At 41.5% G+C, this 21,741-nt stretch overlaps 1 pseudogene; it reads right to left on the bottom strand.

The window, feature by feature from the left end:
* Window positions 1–1,174: 1,174 nt before the first annotated feature.
* Window positions 1,175–18,134, bottom strand: LOC129104490 (immunoglobulin-like domain-containing receptor 2; annotated as a pseudogene).
* Window positions 18,135–21,741: the final 3,607 nt, after the last annotated feature.

A 21,741-nucleotide genomic window follows, 5' to 3' on the forward strand; every position in this document is an offset into this window, starting at 1 on the left:
TACATTTAATTAAGTACTGTACTTAAAAACATTTTTTTGAGGTACTTGTAATTTACTTGAGTATCTCCATTGTCTACTACTTTTTAACATTTTAGAAGCAACTATTGTACTTTTTACTTGATTATTCATAAAAAATGATAACCAACACATTATAATGTATCATTATAGATTAATCTGCCCAGCATCATAAAGCAATTAAGATTAGCCCCACTTTTATTAGCTGCAACATTAGTGTGATGCTTACGTATCAATAATCTAGTTATAGCATATATAAATATATATACATTCTTAAATTACTTGTTTTGCACTTTAACTTTTACAACTTGAAGGGTATTTTCATGCTAATACTCGAGTTGATAAGATGTTATACTCAGATCAGTGGTATTTATACACTATGGAACTGCTACTTATACTCAAGTAAATAATCTGAATACTATTAAAACCACTGTATTCAAGCATCTGTAAACATTTTCCCAATTTACCATCAGTTTAACATCACTTTGTGTTATTTATGATGAGTCTGATGCTTTAAAACTCAAATAATCTGCTATATCAGGACTGTGTTTGTGGTTTGATCTGATCGGATTGACAGTGGCCAAACAACAAACAAACCGTCATCAGATTTGATTCAAAGTACCTGGCATTAAGACAAACAAACCTTTTACTGTATGGTGTACAGTGATGTCATATTTCCCAGCTGATTTCTCTCTAAAGCCCAGGAGGAAGTTGCTCCACAACATTCCTGACATACCCTGGAGCTGTCACCGTCAAGAAATGTGATTGTTATTGCTACTAATGTTTTCAATCGTAAGCAGCATTTTACTGTTGTTGTTGTTGTTGTTGAAAGTGGAACTGACTTTAACTTCTTTACATATTGTGAGTGGTTACATTAAAAAACAATATATTTTGTATGTAAATTCTTTATCTACAAAGTAACTTGTAATTATGACTCAAAGAAGTACAAAGTACTTCAGAGAATAGAAGAAAAGGCTTAAGTAAGACTGTATTAGAATCATACTTAAGTAAAGTACATATGATATAGATGAATAAATGCACTGCTCATATATTGAACCTAATAAGCAGTTGAAAACACCCTAAAAATAAAGAACAATAAGCTAAAATAAAACCTGGATTTCATTCATTCTGCTCATTTTATTTGCCGAGAGGATGGAGAGATAAACACTTTTGGTCTTTATGTTTGTGTTACGACAATAAAAAAACATGTTATGGAGGAAAAAAGTGTTGAACATATTATTTATGTTGATGACAAAACAACTGCGCAAAAGACAGGCAGTCTGTGCTCACAACAATGAACAAAGACATGAGTCATACTCAATTACACATTGTCTCTTTTTTTAAAGAGTCATCTCTCTCTCTCTCTCTCTCTCTCTCTCACACACACACACAGTTGTCAGTACCAGACAGCAGAAAACACAATGGAAGAAAACTTAAAGTTGACTTTTCTCAACAAAAAAAAAACATGATGGCAGGAATAATGAAATACTGTTTGGTGTAATGTAAGAACAAAAGACGTAAGAAATCAGTAGGCCAATGTGTGTTTTCCATACGTGTGTGTGACTGTTGATACCGTATGAAGGTGTTGGTTTAGCTGTTGACTCAGCAGTGATAAGAAAAGGCTGAATTAATGTTATCAACTCAAAGGCACTTTATCTTATGTTCACAGTCCCACTGGAAAGCTTAAACAAACATAATCATTTACAAATTACATGGATTATATCACACCACACACATAAATAGGTCCAGTTTACATATAAAAATGTCTTCATACTGTAGTAAAAAAAAATCTTGTGACAGGCAAGTGGCAGTTCAATATCTTAATGGTTTACAAAAACATACAACATTCTATCAGTTTTTAGTCCCTTGGAGAAAATAGTTACTCTGCCTTATGGGCCTATCTCAGTGTATTTAGACATCTAGCAGTTATAACGCAACATTCTCATTCATTTAAAGTTGTGTTTGTGTTGAATTTAAGTCCAATATTCACTCTCCATTTAGCTCTGTTTTGGTCTCCCAACAACTCCTGACAGAAGTATCTGGTTCTCCAGCTGCTAAGTGCTCTGCTTTGTTCTCCAGCTAATCTCAGTGTCTGTCTGCTCTTTTGGTGCTGGGCAGGTAATGTACAGTGGGTTTTTTATAGCCTTTTTAAAAAAAAAAATTAAAAAAATAAAAGCTGACTGGGCTGGCTCGGCTTTTGATCAATGCAGCTTTAAGAGTGTTTGCATTATTTTGTCCTTCCTCTTTGTTGATAAACAGCATATCAACATTTGGCAATGTTGGTTACTACAACCAGCTTTAACATTCAAAAGCTGAGTTAGGTGCTTTAGTCCCTGAATGTGCTACTGAATGACACAGAGTGTGTATTGTTAATCAGCTCAAGCTACAGTATGCCCTCTACAATAATGCTGTTGTCATATACCTCCGTTTCTACAACTGTTCTTATTATAAGCAGATCAATGGAAATGAATGCACTCATTGTGCTGGAAGCGTAAAGCAAGTCTTTACTAAAGGGACGAGAGGAGACGAACAGCGTCCTGGTGGTGGGGAGAGTCCAGGTCATAGCCAGCCCCCATCCCCCATTACTTCAGTGTTAGTCCAGCTGAGAAATATATGAGGGAGCCGGTGACAGAAACTGAAACAGCGATGACTTCATCATTCAGCGACGTCACAGGCAGAAACCCCGGTGTCAGTCTCAATAGTAAAAGTGTCTCTGTTATCCATTTCTTCCTTCATCGGTGCTGATTCAGCTTTCCTACACAGTCAATTGCATTTATGTGCAATAAAAGTCTTTTTTTATAATTTTTCATCGGCTAACATGCAGCTCCTGTAGAGAGTAAGTGCTCAGTCTGTGAGGCTTTCAGTCCATCAGACGATGAGGGAGTCCCGGCTGAGAAGAGTGCTCTGGTGAGGGGAAATAATTAAATGAATCATCTCAACGGCAGAAAGTTTACACGGCAATATGAACAAGTCTTTTTAAGTAGAATGAGAGAGTTAAGAGATAGTTAACATTAGCCAAACAGGGTTATTATGATGAACCTGGGACAAACTGCATTTCAACGATTTGATTGAAACCCCTGAAAGATGGCTCTTGTGAATTAATTTATCTTGTACAGATATGTCTTTAATGTTGAAAACCTTTTTGACCCAGGTTTGTCAGGGAGGAGACACCCAGTTAAGATTGTTATTGAGAGTAGTTGGATACAGAACAGAGTATTCTACCTAGTTTTCACTGTAGTAGCGTCTGAACCTGACCTGTCAAAGGTACAACAACAACACTTATTGTTGGCCTACAAACCTTTTTTATACTGCAGGTTAAGAGTTTCTCAGAGCTGGGACCCCGTGTGGGGAAGACAACATGATGACATGAGTTTGACAGGTTAATATTTACAGGTTTGAAGAACGTATGTATCTTTTCTGCAGAGTTCCTAAACCATCAGAAAGTTCTACTTTCGACACTGGGAACCGAATCTAATCCCTGGTTCTTCTTGATGAAATGCTGGTTTAGTTATTGAGTTTCTCAAAAAGTCCTTGGGCCTCTAGAAAAGGTCCTTTGGTTGAAATGCCCTTAAACTCCCTTAAAAGCAGGTAAATACAACATTGAGTGTTAAACACTTCGCCGTTAGCCCAGTGTTAACATTTTAACACTTTTCCGTTTTCAATAACTCGTTAAGATCCTGCCTGAGCTCTAGTCATTGCCGTGGATCCGCAAATTAGCATTACCAGCCAACCAGTAATTCATAGGCTTGAATGGAACTCACCACTTTGCGGGTCTTGTCTCTGGGCTCATCCCTGTGACCGGGCAGGTAAAGGGCCGGAGGTTGAGGGGAGTGAGTGTTTGCTGGTGGCGGCCGCGGAGACGGCCTGTCGGTCCTGCTTCGCTCTGTGTCTGAGTACGGAGGCAGTGAATCTGCATCGGGCCTGTTACTGGGCGAGCGGCTGCAGTGCCGGCTAGATTCCCCGCTGCTCTTCTTGGAGCTGCCCTTTGAGGGTGTGTCTGAATCCTCCTCGCCCCGGACCCCACTCTTCCCCTGGCTGACCCCTCGCAGCTTAGCCTTGCGCTCCAGCAGGCTGTTCAGGAACGTTCCATCGTAGTCCTTCTCTTGAGAAGAAGTTGATGGTGGGCTGACTCTGGGAGGAGGGGGAGCGGGGCGCTCGTTGTCCCAAGTGCCCCTCCTCTTTTTGGGCGACTGAAGTGGGCTTATGTAGAGTCCGCTTTTCTTGTTACGTCGGGGATGGTCTTCGTGGTCGCTGTTGTCTCCGAGCTCGTGGTCATCAGTGTGATAATGCTGAGGTGGACCATTACGGTAGGAAGGATATCGACTGAACTCCCGAAGCTCCATCTCATAGTCTCCCCCCTCCTCTTCCCTTTTCCCTTCCCCTCTGCCTCCCCTCTGCTTGTAGGAAGAAGCAAACTCCTCCAGCTCATCCAGTGAGCAGGTTCGTCCGGCAGTGCGGTACGTCTTTCTATGCAGATGTTCTGAACGAGGGTTCCACCTGTGAAAGACAACCAAGAGAGGGCCAACAGGGAGAGGGAGGTGACACAGGAAAAAAGGATGCAAGAGAAGGTCAACAAGGGTGTGAGTTTTGTGAATATATAAATATGAAGATATGCAGAATCTGTGTTTGTATTACTAAGTCGCTGCATGAGTTAATGAGTTACAGTTGGATTTCTCCAGTTAGCTCATTACTTAAACATCATGTACTGTTTATAGGAAATCAGTTTTCTCAGTAAACAGTATCTGTACCTGTTGTGGTTGTTCTCCTCGCTGTGATTCTGTTGCCGTTGGTTTCGTCCAGGCCTGCGCGACTGCGAGGAGGACGGAGGATCGTCGCTGTTCCGCCGCGGAGGAAGATCCTCGTCCTGGCCGCGGCGGGGCTCCGAGTCGGGGTCATCACGGTATCGTTGGGGTGAAGGGGGATTGTCCCGGTAACGCTGGGGCTCTGGGCTGCGGTTGTCACGGTAGCGTTGGGGCTCAGGCTGAGGGTCATCGTCTGGGATGGCAGGCAGAGCTTTCTTCTGGACGTTCCGGTATGTTTGGCGGAAGGCGGTTTCTCCCTCGTGGAGGGAGCTCAGCTCGGACTGGCTACAGGCTGGACAGGTCCAAACGAGGGCATGGTTAGTTAAAGAACAACTAAACAGACTAACAAATAAACTGGAAATACCTCTTTGAGGAGGCACAGAATTGAAGAAAAACAAACAAAGACATTGCAAAAGAAGAAAGTCAGAGTCAAGTTCTTCAAGTGATTGCACGTTGGAGAAAGAATTATGAAAAAACATCTTCTCTCAGGTAAGAAGCCATGCACACCTGCTACAACTACAGGAAATTCAGAACGCAGAATGTTTCTGCAGAGACACATGCACATACAAGCTCAAAGGAACAAAAAGACACTACCAACAGTAAAGACAGAGCAGCATGCATTTCCTATGAGTGCATCAACATGCTATAGAAGATGCTTACAGCCTTTTCAGAGAGTTAATCCCCAGGAAGGGTTTATGTATCTTACACTGGTGGCTGATGGACCTGGCAGGGTTGAAGTGAGCCAGTTGTTTCTCTACATACTGTAGCACCCTGAGAGAGTCCTGATCCTGAGGCGAAGGCACGCGGTAGGGAACCCCTACAGCACGCATCGGCACTGGAGATACACACTTGAACCGTCAGCATGGATAACTTCTGTTTGTCTGTGTGTGTTTGTTCATTGTGGATTGAGGAAACGCTGGTGCTTTTGCTTGTTTTCTATTACGCTATTGTTTTTCTATTACAGTTGTTTCTGGCCAAAATTGCAGAATAAAACAGTTAACACGCAGTCACACGAGAACACAACATTAAAGTACAACAATCACATGTAAAAACATATAGACTGGACCTGAAAGAAGTACTTAAATGTATGATACAAAGTAACAAAGTAAACTGTGAGGATTATTTTAATGGGCTAACAAACAAAAACAAACACTGATATGGTCTTTCAATAATTCTTAAAATACGACTAACTCGCTAATAAAGAGTAAGACCTCACCTGCTGTGAGAATGCTGCCATCAGAAGGGGAGACAGTAGACATCTTGTCCACCAGAGAAGGGGGAGCGATGGGGACCATCGTCGGGACACCAGTGACAAAGTATGGAGGGTAGGCAGGTGTGGAGGTTCCCGTCTTTATACCTTTACCTGCCTCGTATACTACAAAAGCAAAAAAAGATGTCATGCAGACTCAGAAAAACATACTTTGCTCAAACTGTGTCAGTACTCAGTAGAGTTCACCCTTGCACCCCCGTGTATTTGTGTGTGTGTTTATACTCACGGTGTCTTGGGCAGCAGCAAGTGTCAGGGCAGCACCAGCAGCTGACGTAGCAACAGCAGGAGTGAGGACAACACTGACACCAACAAACTCCGACCAGCAGCAGGAATAAGACACTGCCCAGCGCCACGGCAGACACAAACACCCACTCTGGATAGACACACAACACAGAATCCTGTATTCAAACACACATCAATCAGACACAGATCACTGTGAACTCACTTCCCATGACCTGTGAATGATGCACAATCTGTGGAGTCTCACTTTAAATATCTGTCTCTAAAATAGCCGTGTATAAAGCCAAAATGCAAACTACAATTGTTAGATTTCCTAATACACTTTTATTGATGTTTTGCTTGGGGTAAAAATAGATGAATCACAATGAAAAAAACAACAACAATACAACACAAAACCAATCAAACTGCAAAATCTAGTGGCTGCAAAAACACAGTGAAGAATCCTTCCTGTAGAGCTTTGGGACATCTAAAGGGAGCAAAAGTTTTTTTCGGGATGTAACAAAACAAAAAAATAATCTATCTTAACCAGAACCTCAGTTACTACATAAAATAAGATGATTTTCACACACTATGTTTGAGTATTAGAGAGCTGAAGTGAGTGATACAGCAAGTACAACAGATAGACTACATGTATCTGTCTACAGGGACAAAGCAAAGGAAAGGGAAGGAGAGGGCAGATAAGGAAATCTGTAACAATGTAAAGCCAAGGACGACATTGTCTCTATAAAAAAAACACACACACACACACACAAGCAGGAAACCAGATTTTGCCACAGGAAGGAAAGGCCTGGTTTACACTGCTCTGGAAGATACCAAAGATTTGGCTGTGACAACAAATTAGCTTGTAATGTGATCTCATTTGCAACCATTACGACCCCTGCACACACACAAACACACAAACACACACACACACAGCAGGAGTTAACATAGTACATATTAGACATCTCAGAGCACTGTGGGAGTCGATGTGGACAACACGAAGACCAGAGATAAGCTCGCAGTAACCATTCTGTCCGGGTGACTCACACCATATTACTTTGGGAGTTACTTCCACACAATTCATCCATTCATTCATTGTCTCCCCTCAAACTCTGTGATAATCAAATGTGTATTACAGGAATTTGAAGTGACATAAACAAACCTCCCCTCCCTTTTGATCATTGTGGGTTTTTTTGGTTTTTTTACTGGGTAGTGTCCAAATGATGTGGGATGACACCCTAACCACAACCATAAATAACTATAATGACCATAATAGCTGTTTTCCCAGCACAGCTCATCATAGTGGGAGGGACGGCCGGCTCATTTTCTGACGGGTGTGGAACTGACCGTTGGGTCGAAAAAAAAAACTAATTATAGCTGAATCACAAACACCTGTTGCATTATTTGCTGATGCGAAAGGGGAACAGGTTTGACAGTATCAGAGCTGCTAGCATAGGAACCACTTAACATGGTGGACAATATATTCTCAAGCCAAATGTCAGAGCCTAGTCTTCTTCTACATTTCTTATATTGATTGCAAAAAGCCTCCCCAAAAGCCACCACCACCCAAATGGTTCCTACACCCATGGTTAGAGCAGTTAGTAGGGTTAGCATGAATGGAAGGAACCAGGTGAGGGGGAGAACGCATTATGCCCCTACCTGGCATAATCTTCAAGTCAAAGTCTGGCAGCAGATCTTCAGGCACACCTGAGAAACCTGGAGAGAGACAGAGCAGAGGTGACAACAGCAGAGGAGAGGAGAGGAGAAGGAATGGTGATATAAATGATTTGACTCAGAGAAAGTTTGTTGCAGGAGAAGCATGCATGAGAAGAGAAGCAGGACAAAGCCAGAGAGACATACAGAGAAAGATAAACAGATAAAGAGAGGTCAACAGCAGCATGCGCCAGAGGACATTCTGGTCTCGTTCCCGAAAGTCTCCAGAGCAGATTGATCATCTGATGTATGATATCAGAACCTGTGAGGTAATCTGAGGTTTGGTAAGAAGACAGACTGGAACAGGAGTCATTCTTGTGAAGACAACATGACACGTAGGCAGGAGCTGTGAGTGATGTTACATGCAGAGCTGCAAATATCTCAGGTGGGAACATTCCTCACGTCCAGAGCCAGCAGACAGACTGCAGAGAAACATTTTGTTCCTGAAACTTTTTATTTGTCTCAAAAAGACTAGTTGCTCCGGGATGAAACCGTAGGTCCATTAATTCTCTCGATAAAATAGCTCTCTGATTTGACAAATCAAACCCGCTTATAATTCAAGAAAGATGGTATAGGCAGCTGCAGTAGCACGCCACCTCCATATTAGCTTATATAACTACGTTTTTCATTATACTAGTTTTCTTCAGTATTGTGAGATAAATTAAATAGATTTACTACAGGAATGAATACATACATTTCCACACTACATGATTATAACAAAGATTAAAAACAGTTTAACAGAGTGTGATGGACTATTTCTTGGCTGGGAACCTCACATTGACGACAAGACTCATATTTCTACTATCATATTTTTCGAACTATTCCTTTGACTACAGCTCCCATGAGGCTTTGACAATGAGGCAATGGCAAAGACTGATGGGGCATTTTGTTAATAAATGTTGATATAATCATTATTTCCTCTTTGTTCAAATCAGGTCAAAATCATATTGATGTAATCAAACTTATAAGTAAAAAGTCAGAAGAAAAATGATTAGCTTTCTTACAGTGGTCATCTGTTTGGTTCATCCATCGGCCAACTTTTCCTTCGCTGCTTATTGGGGGGCAGTGCAGAGCTACAGATTTGGAATATTTTCAATGTTCAACTGCATATTTTGTTATTCATTTGTAAATAAAATTGACATAAGAAACTTAAGTTTAAAAATGTTTGACAGTGTTCATCCTGACTTGTTGAGTCAGATGTATTGCCTTTCTATCTATATTGTTATACAATCAGTCAATTTCTCTTTTTAGATGTCTCAAAGGTTTAGATCTGGTTTCTTTGTTGGAAGGTGAGATTGACTGACTTCTATACATACATATTTGTTTCAAGAAAAAAAAAAAGGAGAAACATCAATGTCCTTAAAAAAAACATCACGTCTGCCAGTTGTTGTTTCTGGTGCCTTGCTGGTGTTTTGTCTTTCTCCTTTAGTTTTTTATTTTATTACAGCTTTAGGACACACAAGGTCAGTCAATGAAACATCAACATTATAGATAAGAGGGCACCGTGTCACAAGCTGATGCAAAAATGTGCCTCAAACGAGTGTGTTCTGTTTATCCATGTGAGCAGTGCACCTCATGAGTTTAAGCTTTGTGAAAAGTGAAAAAGCCAGAGTTGGAGTGTGATGTGAGCAGATACAGTGTTTTACTGTTGATTGTGGCAGAGAGGAGGTGAGGGGTGCTGAGCAGGAGAAAGGAGGACTCAAGAAACAGAGTCTTGGCCTCATTCTGGCTGAGAGTGCACATACCTCACTTAGTATCTTTCTGGAAGCCTAAACGTGTTCTTTGCTGGATTTGAAAACAGAAAGAAACCGCTTAAGTTTATTTAGAAGCAGCTGTATCACAGAGTTGTTGAATACATTCAAACAACTAGGTGCTGAAGTTTGCATTATGTGCATTTAAAGGCACCTAAAGGCACCTCTCCCTCCTGCTCAAGCGGCTGAAAGCAGTTCAGTTGTAAAGTTCCCACTCACACATAGAATTTGGCTGCAGGCTGGTGATTCACCAAGATTTACTTTCAAACATTTTGGGTTTGCTTGTTTTTCCATATATGGTCCCCCAGATGGGAGGTATTTATACACTGTCACTTATGCTCCTCCTATGGGAATAAACTCCAAACAGAAGGTGAGCCTATTTGCTGATGGGTCTACAGAGAGGGCGTTTACTCACAAACACACACACATGCAGATCAAAATCAAATGTCTAGTTAAGTTTCAGTAATTGTTCAAAACAACACCAAAAACTCCAAGTCCTGTCCAAGTTACACATGACTTCTGACCCATTTATTGTTCATTTGCTTTGGAACAGGGCTCAGCACTAACTACTTTATTTCAAAACTGTAAGTGTTCACATCTTGGTATCGTATCTTGGTCAAAATGTTTTCTAAATCAACAACAAATATCAGAAATCTGAAATCAAGATTGTTTCTGTTTCTGTTTAAAAGATTACTATCGGAAGATATATTATTAATTAATTTTTTAAGCTCCCAAATATCGATATGGGCTATAGTTTAGATACAATGATACTTGAATGCTTAAGCACGTTTTGGGGGATATTGGTCCACTTAAGTCGACACCATGCATGAAAAGGTTGAGGAACACATTGCACGTGGTAAATTTCCTGCCTCATGCACATTTCAATGTTTTGTCAAATTTTTGTTTCATTAGCAAATAGCTTCAGAGCTATGAAAAAGGGCAATGGAAGTCTAAGGGAGTACAGAGGGAAGCAGAATTCTTCCCTCTTTCTATCAGCCACTGAGTTCTCAGTCAATCAGTCGAGTGTCTCACATGGTGTCACCCTCCATCTTTTGTATCACTGTGTTGTGCTGTCCCTCCTCCACGTCATTAAATCTTCCCTCCCTTAAGCCATTCTCGAAAAAAAAAAAAGACAAAAGACCCCCGAGCCAGTCGCGGTGGCCCCAACTGTTGTTATGGAAACACAACAAGTGCCTCACATGCCATATTAGCTACACCAAGACCAGAAAATACAACAGATTTAGAGTCTCTCAGCTCAGGTTAAAGACTGCAAAAGGGCATACAGGAAAATCAAGTCATCTTCATTCGCCTGTAGCATCATCTGTCACATTCCGTACCCAACATGTTGCAGAATGCGCTCAAGTCTTTGCAAACTGTAAAAGCTTATTGTCTAGTACTTGTGTGTGTATGTCTGTGTGTGTGTGTGTGTGTGTGTGTGTGTGTGTGTGTGTGTGTGTGTGTGTGTGTGTGTGTGTGTGTGTGTCTTTTGTGCATACACATAAGTCTCTGAGTGCCAGCCAAACAAAAGTTCAGCCTCAGAGTGAATTGGAGCAGCAAGAGCCACGTAGCCTCTCTGCCGTCGCTATGGTAACATTTGTAACTGAACGCAGACTAGTACACTGTCACTGTAAAGATACTGCACATTGAAGATACTTTAACACACTCAGATTCTACACACACCTGCATACACAAATACAGACACACACACAGGATTGGGTGGTGTGTCACAGACTCTATACAAGCGATAACTACTCTGCTGTCACAAGGTTTAATAAAAACTTCATCTATGTAGTGGCATACAGTATGAGGGGAATACGGTTGCTATGGTCACAGATCAAGCCAGACTGACCTAGGAGTGCCACAGTTTGTCGTAAATCAGCTCATTAATGAGACTGTATTGTGCTGTCGGTGATGAATAGGTCATCTTTCAAAGGTTGTGTTATGTAGCAGCAGAATTACATTTTTTGTGTACATGATTTAATTACATACAAAGGATTGGTGAGAGATACTGCATCGTGAAGTCTGCCAGTCTAATATGGTGCAAAACAAGATGATGTGGCACCACTAGAGTCAATGATTCAACAACACATTGTTTCATTCAGTCTGCCGGAGCTCACATCAATCCTGTAAACACATTTTAATGGATGTCCATGAGACATAAAGGCAATATTCACAGAGAAGTATGGCCGAGTGTGACCAAGTTCTTACCAAACTGAAATCCATCACAATAGGCATACTGGGAAAGTAGTGGCAGCTTACCAAGAACCAGCAGCTCCACAGAGGCTTCGTTGCGTCCCTCTAAATCATCAGATATCACCACTTTGCAGATGTAGACTCCACTGTCTCCCCACTGGACCTCTCCAATGCGCAGGTCTGCCTCTGCATGAGAAAAAAGGAAGAAGTTAAAGATGTGCAACAAAGTCCTCCTAAACACATATTTAATCAACATCTTTGGCCAAAACATTTCCATGATGATAAATTAAGTTCTGCCTTATCTCATCTTCAGCTACAAGTAAGTAGCCTGCCACTCAAAACTGTTTCCCTCTTCTCAACCGACAGATCTTTATCGGTTCATTTTAGTTTGAGGTATTTATGCTTTAAGTAACTTTAAAAAGTGCAACACTAAATGTAGGTTCACTGAGAGGTTTAATTGAATAAGCAAACTTATACTTGGTTCAGATTAAAATGCTAAAACACAGACCCACAATTCATAATGCCTCAGTAATCTTCGGTTAAATCAGTTTGCCCCTCCGTTGTAAACATGCTATATGGGTTTTGTCAAATGTTTCAGAATAAATAAATAAAAGTATCTGTAGAGACCTGGCCTCACAATTTCAAGCTTCTGTGGGGCGAAATCTGGGGAAATTAAGATGGTGCTGGGATTTGCTCCGTCTCAGCCATTAGAGCATTAGCAAGATCCAGCACTGATGTTGTAAAGTCTGGTTCACAGTCTCCGTTTCTATTTCTCCCAAAGGTGTTGGATGGAGTGGAGCTCAGGGATTTGTGTAGACCAGTCAGGTTCATCCACACCAAACTCAGAAAACTAGCCTACGAAAAAACTACAAAAAAATATGGTGCCCTCCTACTTTTTGCCATATACTGTATTTATGACAGCTTATAATAATATTTATAAGTTATATTTCATTTTTAAGTTTTTCTAATTATGTAAGAGAAATTTCCAAAGAAATGCTTTTTCTTGTAGCTGAATAAGCCATAATAAACAATTCAAATATATTTTGGGCCGAGTATCCAACACACAAGACAATACTGGGGCCGCTGACTCTATTGTGAGGGGGTCAGACATGTAAACACAGCAGACAGGAAACAGGGTTGTATAATTCCCTTCCTTTTCCTGTAGGCTACGGAGGGGGGGAGGAGAGCCCGACTGACCCGACCACACCACTGTGACTGTAAGTGCAAGTCAGTGTGTTGGTTTGAGATTAACAGAACAACCCCTGCCCAGTGCATGCTGGGACAGACTCCAGGCTCCCTGTGACGCTGAGTAGGATTACATGAGTCTGGATGACTGGGCGTCTCTAAAAAAGCAACATTCTCAAAGCTTTCACTTTTCAACAACATCGCTGTGCCGACCTGTTTTCTGGACAGGAGGTTGAGTGGGACGGAGAAAGAGAAAAAGATAAAGAGTGTGTGTGTGGAGGTGGGATGTGTGAGGATCTAGAGGGTGAAAATGAAAGCGGGCCATTGAAGTACATCAGAGGGAAGGAACGAGAGGTCAGGATGAATGAGAGGACAGCGTGAAAACCATCTCTTTTGTCCCTGTTCCTGGCTGGTGAAGAGAAGGTCGATTCTTCAACCAGAGTTAGAGCTCAATAAATCTGAGGACTGCAAACAAGGCGACCTCTCTGTGTTCAACAAGAACACACGCAACCACAAACGCACACACACACACACACACACACACATGGCTGATTAGTGATTTCTGACTGGATGGATGGTGAGTTCTTTCCCTTTTCTTCTCTCAGAATCAACCTCCCCTTCCCTAACATCTAACATCACACTTCTCTTCTCATGCCAGACTGTAGCATTGAAATTACTTCTGTGTTATGTAACCTGATTGTTCTGAAAGCTCCAAAGGTTTTCAGTAAAGCCTCCTCCTCTCACCCTCTTCTACATGTGGGCAGGGTCTCTCTGACTTCACGTTGGGCATTTAATCAGGAATCTGTGTGAAGGGGGGGTCCAGTGCTCAGATTTATGGCTTTAATAAAACTTGCCAGGCTCGGCAGCAGAACAAATAAGAACATTAGTTTGGATCAATATGTTACAAAAGAACAGAGAGGCTGCTTTTTTTATGCACAAAGTAAACTAGACACCCAAACAACCAAACCTTTAAAAGAAAACTAAGAAAATGTATATATATTTTTTTATATATATATTAAAATTTGAGTTATTTCTTTAATGTCTTGTCACGTTTTGGCGTAAAATGATTCTCCAGCACAAGTTGCCATCTGCCAGCATATAAAGACAAATTCCATCTAAAGCTGGTGAGCTAAAAATCCAGTCTGCCCAGAAACACAGCTGCTGAGTATTTTGAAAATAAAAGACTCTGGATCATTTTCAACATGAGCATCAGAGAAACAGAACCAGAGGTGAAAGCTGGTTCTACATAAGTCTTACTGTTGATGATGGAGATGTCTCTGCCCTTGTAGAACTCTGACAGCGTGATTGAGGAACCGGAGATGGAGGCCACGGTTCGCACCGTCCGGCTGTTGTCGGCGCAGTCCAGGTAGTTTGTCGTCATCCCCGTCTCGTACCCTCCACCGGCTCCTCTGGTTCCACCCGTCTGCCCGCCGCCTCCCTGGCCTCCACCCAGGCTGTCGGGGAAGTTGAAGGAATCCCGCGTGCGATCCCGACAGTACGACTTGTAGACCCATTGCACCACGGGTGTCTGGGTGGATACGCTGTTGTACTGACACGGCAGAACAACCGACTGGAACAGCACCGCATACCTCTTCTCATCCCTCACAAACACGTTGACCCCCGAGCAACGGGGAGGGAGGACACCTGTGGGAGGATGAGGACATAATGAAGAAGGATCAGTAAAGTGTGAAAGAGTGTGTGAATGTCTAGATAGTGAATCCTTACATTCATTTTGTTCTATTTTGCAAACAGGAATGCAAACAATTTCGAACAGGATCTGCTCATAGCTAATTTGGCTAACTTTTAATGGTGTCAATTTGTTGTTGGTGGGGAGCAGCCAGAAAAAGGCTGAAGTAATAACTGGGGATGTGTAATGAAGGGGATTTAAGGACTACTACAGCAGACAGCAGCACACAATGATTCAAGTGCTGAGTCAAGGTTTAGAGAGACACCTGTTCCTGTTTGCCCACTTTAAAAAGACGTGACAAATCACACACTCTCACCTCAGATTTCCCAAAAGTGATATTCAGTAAAATAAAACTACTTTAGGATGAACACTAACTAAAAAAAACTTGCACGCATAAATAAGCCGGAATGAAAAGAATCACTGGGTACAGGGAGTGACTGTATGAGCTGCTTCTGCTCGGTGAAATCTGACTGTGAGGAGAGTTTACTCTGGGTCACATGATGACCAGGAGCTCGATCTCAGTACTTCAACAGCAACACACACTAGAGAGGTGACCATGTGAGAATAACACTCCCCCCCCGACACACACACACACACACACACACACACCCAGAAACATCTGTGCATGCTGCTGCTGTCTATGTGTGTGTGTGTGTGTGTGTGTGTGTGTGTGTGTGTCTCTCGGGCTAAGGCCGTGGGAGGTTATACTGAACCGGACCGATGAACAGGGATGAGCTGAGCGGTGAGAGAGCGGCTGCTTCACTTAATCCAGACCAGACCTGTTGGAAGGGTTTTGTTTTCCTTCTGTTACCAAGAGTGAACCTAACTAAACACCCTCCCGTGTTTTCAAAGAACTGATACAATTCATCAAAATCACCAACACGCTAGATCAAGCACATTGTTATGTTTACCAAGACTATTTGTAGTTGGCTCCCCACAGACTCTCAAAAGGACGTACACACTGACACTATTTCTATTAAAAACATCACATTGATCTATTAGTTAATCAAAAGAAATTTTTTTAACAACAACTTTGATAATTGATCGATCATTTACTCAGCAATACCACCAAACATAGCTGGTTCTACCATCTGAAATGTGAGAATCGGCTGCTTTTCTCTATTTTAAATGATTAGAAATTTAATATATTTGACTTTTGGTCTCTTGTTCTCTTGATTGGGCAATACAAGCTATTTTTTTTCAAACTTTTTTACATTTTAAAGGGTGAAAATTGTATTCCTTATTATCATTATTATTGATTATATTATATAACACAACTCAATAATGAAAATAGTCATAAGTTCTGAGCGCTACGTGTCTCTTTATGAGTAACCCTCTCATTCACAAAGCAATGTCATCTGTAGTAAAATACAACATCCTGGTCATCACAACAGAACAACATGAACAAACAGTTCTCTTCGTGGAAAAATGTCGAAGAGCAACGAATAAAACACAAGTTGGATTTTAAAGCAAATCAGACAGACCATGAATCTCCTCTTCCCGTTGTTTGCTGATTCAGCGGGCTACCATGAGGTCAGTTTATGCTGCGCACATTTCAAAAAGTGTAAAATGTTATGTTTAGGTATTTAAAGCCTCTTGATTGTTGTTTCACACCTTGCCTGATAGTTTGTGCTTCTATTTTTCTTACCAGTGAATATTGGTGTTCTGTAAGTACGTATGCATCTAAAGGCTTCTGGGAGTCATCTGGAGCCAAGTTGTTTTTACAGTAAAAGTTTAGCTGGAGTGGTGTGGATTTTGGGGGGGAAAAAGAAGCAATTCAGACCGAGACGAATCAGACTGACTCAAACATAAATTCCTTAAGGATATAGTTTCTCTGACTTCTGAGAACTGGAACAATAAAAGCCAGGAGGTTGGCCTTTCTAGGATCACAGGCTGAAGGGGCGATCCAGGCTTTATTAGTTTTCAGAGGAAGCCACCTCCAGAGGAGAAAATGAAAGCAGGAGGAGGAGGAGGAGGTGCTGGAAGAGGAGGAGGAGGAGGGCCAAAATAGTTACTACTGTAATATTGGACAGTGGAGCTTTGCTGAGAATGTTTGAAACTTGAGTGTAGTATAAAAGTATTGATTTGTTTGCATTTACATGGGGAGAAAAACTGCTTAATCTTTTTACAGATAAATTCTCTAAGAATGCTGTTTCACTGATTTGTCATTACACTGTAATGTAAAAATGTTACTACATTGCTAAAAGACACTCATTATCATACTCACAACTGTAGTAGCTATTGTGCCTGTTGTATGTGTATCTTGTATTTAGTTGTTATATATTGCCTATTTATATATAAATTGTCTTGTTTCATCTGTAAATTTAAACCATTTTGCATAAAAAATCACTTGAATGATTAATCATTATCAAAATGTTTGTTGATCATTGACAAATATGTTAATTGACAAATAGAAGGAAGCCATATTACTGCTTTTTTCCACATAGCATACATTTTGTTTATGCACTTATGTATTTCTACTTATGAGTGTTTTGCTCCAACCAGGTCTGTTTCTTGTGCTGCTGTAATGAAATGTATCTTCAAGGTGTGGAGTTTTTTTTGCACATGCATCTATGTGTTTCATGTTTGTTTTTTTCTAGAACTAGCAACGATTAGCCAATTAGTTGTCAACTACTAGATTATTCACCAACTATTGTAATAATCGATTAATCGGTTTGAGTAATGATTTAAGAAAAAGCAGTCCAAATTCTCGGATTCCAGTTTAAATGTGAATATTTTTTTTTTTTTGTTTTCTCAAACGTTACTCAAACAACCAGTTAAGATTTATGGAAAAATAATTGACAGAATAATTGACAATAAAAAAAAAATCAGTATTTTGTTAATTAAGTGGTAACCTGTCATTTCTCAGAGAGGCCTAATTAGCTCAATCATGAGTTGAATGTGTCAGAAGTTCGACCTCCTAATCCTCGAGCCCCAAAGCCTCTGCTCGGATCATCCACACATGACTGAGTAACAGAGGACCGCATAGCGCACCACAAAGCACCAGGCTTTAATACTCTCCTGTGTCAAATATTGCAGCTTTTGCATAACAGAAATGTTATTTGTGTGCAAAGGAAAAATAACTGACCTTTGGTGCTCAAAACTTGATCTGAGTAAAACAACCTGTTACACCACTTTACACCGAGTGGACTCAATCTGTGCCCTGTTCTTCTTCTCTTACCTGTCAGACAAACGATAACAATCCACCACTTAGGAACCCAAAACATTTTGCAAATCCTGCAGGTGAATTTAAAGGTTGTTTCCTGGTGAACTTCGTCTTCTTTTCTCTATCGTCTCATCCCTGGACGGTGTTTTCAAACTCACACACGGACAATAAACATCAGGCTGGCGGATAACGGGACCGCAACGCGAGAGCAGCGTCAAGCTTGTCAGAATAAAATTCAAGACATCCGGCAAAGGTTTCCAGAATAACAGCAACTTTTTTTTTTTCTCATTTGAATGTGACTCCTAGGCTCCTCCTCCTCCTCGGGGATGTTCATAAAGTAAAAAAAAAAAAAAAGCTCATGGGCAAACAAACTAAGAATGAGATTGTTCAAACTTTTCCATTAAAAATATGTACAATATATGATTGTATAGGATACTATTTTTGAACCTGACATTGGAACAGCTTTGGTCTTCTGAAAGACGTGCTGGCATATTTTACTTCCCAGCCATCAATATGGTATGCTTGCACTGACCTCTGTGGGTTAAAGTTACATTTTTTAAATTGTTGCATGTCTCCTAGTGAGATTGCTGCACTTGTTCACTTAGAAGTTAACACTTAGTTGCTAGATCGCACCAAAAACTTTCCGCCTGTGTTTAGGCCTTGTTCACGTAAGACCAATTTTGTCAAGTCACAGTAAGAAAAGCACAAGTTTAAATAATAACATTGTTGATGGCTGAATTCCATTTAGATGCTTCAGTTACAGGGTCCTGGTATTGTGCACGCTGCCTTACTGTCACACTGTCTTGACTTAAACATCAATTAAAGGTACAAGATACGAGTTGGGAGCATTTTGATTGCCTCTCACGACTCTCAACATGGTGAAGCCATGGAATTCTGGTGAAAATGGAATTTAGAATGTTACAGTGGAATCAGAACACATCATGATGACACTCATACTTATTGTGTCACAATTAACCTGTTCACTACATGTTGGACACACTGTTAGACACACTGTTAGACACATTGATAGAGGACACGTGTTGCAGTTATTTTGGAAATACCAAAAGCCAAGTTCTTTTCACAGCTACATTGAAGCCACTTTATCAGTTAAGTGCAGCCATTTCTTCAAAATAAGAAAATGGACAAAGAGAGATCAGGAGGACTTTACTCTCTGCAGTACCCGGGCTCTTCATGGCTCCCCAGGAATTGTCCCTCTAAGGACATTTCTGTTGAAGAGGAGATCGAAGAGGAGATTGAGGAAGAAATCATTGAGGAGGTACAGGAACTTGCAGAGGAAGTTGGGGAGAAAATAATGGAGAAGGTTCAGGAGTATGCAAAAGAGCCTGAGAACAGTATTAACGAGGAGGTTCAGGACTATGCAGAGATTCAGGAGCAGCCCTCTGTCTCCAACAGCAGAGAAAACTACAGCAGTGAGGTAAGAAATAATATTAGTGATACATTACAGTCATTTAGCAGACGCTTTTATCCAAAGCGACTTACAATCAGTAGTATATTACATATCATTCACCCATTCACACACTGATGACAGGGCTACCATGCAAGGTGCCACCATCAGACTCTAACTAACATTCATGCAACATCCAGTCCACACCGATGGCAAGCCTTCGGGAGCAACTTGGGGTTAAGTGTCTTGCCCAAGGACACATCGACTGCCGAAGCCGGGTATCGAACCACCGATCCTCTGAATGGAGAACTACCTTGCTCTCCACTACGCCACATCCGCCCCCCATACATGTGTTTACACACACAGTGAGAAATTCATCCAGAAAGACAATGCAGCTTTTTTTTGTCTAATGTCTTATTTTGTTTATACTATCCCCACCTTCATTATCTTAAAGGGCTAGCTTGTAGTATTTAGTGGGATCAATTTTCAGAAAGGGGATATAAAATTCATAACTATGTTTTCATTAATGTATAATCATCTGAAACTAAGAATCTTCCGCCATGTTTCTGAAGCAGCTGAGAACAGACAAACCAAACACTGGCTCTAGAGAGAGCCTTTCGCGTTTTTTCGTAACCCGAGAGGTCTACGTAGTTTCTTACACGCTTGTGAAACTGCAGTAACCGTCAGCCGCTGTGTGACATCCGTTGCTCCTAAAGTACTGTTATGATAAGGATGGTCTCTGAGCGAAAATCGTAATTTTGTTAATTTTGTACAGCAGTAGAGCTCATTGTTCAAGAGTGAACCCTACACTTCCCTTATTGTTATCACAATTACTGCACACAGACAGCAAACTAATAATTGTTTTTATGTCAAACAGGCAGAGGAATCTGAGAGATCTGAGAAATCAGCTGGTCTTCCGGAAGCCCTGGAGGTGGAGAGAAGAGCCACAGCTGCTCTTGAAGAGGCCTTGAAGAACGAAAAAACAGCTAAAGCTCAACACAAAGCAGCCCAGCAAGAAAAGGAGGTCCTAGCAAAGGCTCTGAGGAAGGTGCAGGCTGAAAAAAACAGCCTTCGTGTTGAGGTGGAGCATTTGAAGGCCCAAGTGGCTGATCTCAAGAAGTCACAGAAAGATCAGCAGAGGAGCAAGGCAAAGATGAAGGGCTCAATCATTGCAATGACCGTGGAGCTCGAAGAGGACAAGAAGGTGATTGAGAAGCTCCAGCAGGATCTGGAGGCGTCCTCTTGTCAGTACCAAAAAGAATCAGCAGAGCACGATGTGGTGAATTGTGCCGAAATCAAGGTACTGAAGGACCATCTCATCGAGCAGCAGCAGGAAAGTCTGGAAAAAGACGACACAATTCAATCCCTGCACTTGAACATACAGAATCTTCAAAGCGACACCGAAGCCAAGGACAGCATTTTGTCCACGCTGCAGGAGAAAGTGAACCAGTGGTCCTCAGACCTCAACGAGGAACGAACAAAAAACTGTTCACTCCAGAGGGACTACGAGGCTGCTGTCTCCGAGCAGCTGAAGCAAGTTGAAGAACTGGACCATCTGACTCATGAGAACCCACACCTGGCCTCTGAGAACAAAAGGCTGCAAGGTGTACTTGATGCTGCGCTAAATGAGAGGCAGCTCCATCAAAAGCAGCTTCAGGAAGACCGAGAAGCTTGCAGCAGACATTTGGAGGCCATTGAGAAGGAGAAGGCTCGGTTCTCGAGAGCATTCAAAAAGATCCAGATCCAAGAGAAGGAGCTCTCTGAGAAGACTCTGGCTTTGGAAAGGAGCCTGATCGCAGAAAAATTCTTAAGGTCTTCCCTCAGAAGTGAGAAGAAGCGCTTTGATCAGATGATCTCGGAAAAGCAGGCTTCAGTGGAACCTCTAGCAATCCTCCATAACCAGCTGAGAGAAGCTTCTGCACACTCTGAGCGTCTGATGTACGACATGAAGACTCTAAGGATGGAGAATGCAGACATCAGGGCTAAATTCCACGTCACGGAGACCGAATATGACAGAATCAGATCTAAACACCGCTCTCTCTCTGAGCGCCATGCAGAGATGATGTCAAAGAAAAATGACACCATCTCTGAGAACCAGCTCACCATCACTAAACTCCAATGTGTGGTAGATGGACTCAGAGAACAGCAGTCAGAGAGCAAGACAAGACGGGCAGAACTTGAAGATGCCTTAAAACAGGACAAGACAAGAATCTCAGAGTTGCAGCAGAGAGACGATCAGATCGAATCTGCTCTTGACAAAGAGAGGACCAGGTGTGACAAGCATCGCGTCGAACTCAAGGACACTTTGACCCGGCAGATCGAAACCCTGGAGGAG

The sequence above is a fragment of the Anoplopoma fimbria genome, chromosome 2 (assembly GCF_027596085.1).
Source record: "Anoplopoma fimbria isolate UVic2021 breed Golden Eagle Sablefish chromosome 2, Afim_UVic_2022, whole genome shotgun sequence".
NCBI classification, from domain to species: Eukaryota; Metazoa; Chordata; class Actinopteri; order Perciformes; family Anoplopomatidae; genus Anoplopoma; species Anoplopoma fimbria.